The sequence below is a fragment of the Theobroma umbraticum genome, unplaced genomic scaffold (genome assembly GCF_002168275.2).
Source record: "Theobroma umbraticum cultivar Fairchild unplaced genomic scaffold, ASM216827v3 scaffold_30.0, whole genome shotgun sequence".
NCBI classification, from domain to species: domain Eukaryota; kingdom Viridiplantae; phylum Streptophyta; class Magnoliopsida; order Malvales; family Malvaceae; genus Theobroma; species Theobroma umbraticum.
Genome location: NW_018397254.1, coordinates 10,591,699 through 10,592,211, shown reverse-complemented (window position 1 = coordinate 10,592,211; position 513 = coordinate 10,591,699).

The following is a 513-nucleotide window of genomic DNA, read 5'->3' as shown; positions in this document are numbered from 1 at the left end:
CCCTCTAATTTTTCTTTGTTTTAGCTTTTGTTTCCTAACTGATGGCATACAAATTAAAGGTTTGCCCATGCAGCTCATACATACCTATTTTAGCGAAGCTTAAAGACAATTGAATATAGGGGCGGATTCATAGAGTGTCATAATTAAAATAATAGTAATTAAAAAATATAAAATATGTTAAAATTTATAATTTAAAAGATTTAATATTAAATTAAAGAAAATATAAATTTAGTATATTCATTTAATATTTTAAAGTAAAAATATCAACATATAATAACATTAGTAAAAATATTATTAAATATTTTTTTAATATATATTATTAAATAATCATTCATTTACTCGTCACTCATTTAATATAAGGTATGAATTTTTTAAAATAGAAGGTGAAAACCATAACTAAGGTTACGTTTGGTTGGTGAAATAGACAGGAATTGAATAGAATAATTATTTTATGAGAATAGAATAAAGTGAGAATAGAATAAAATAGTTATTACTTTATTTGGTATGACGAAT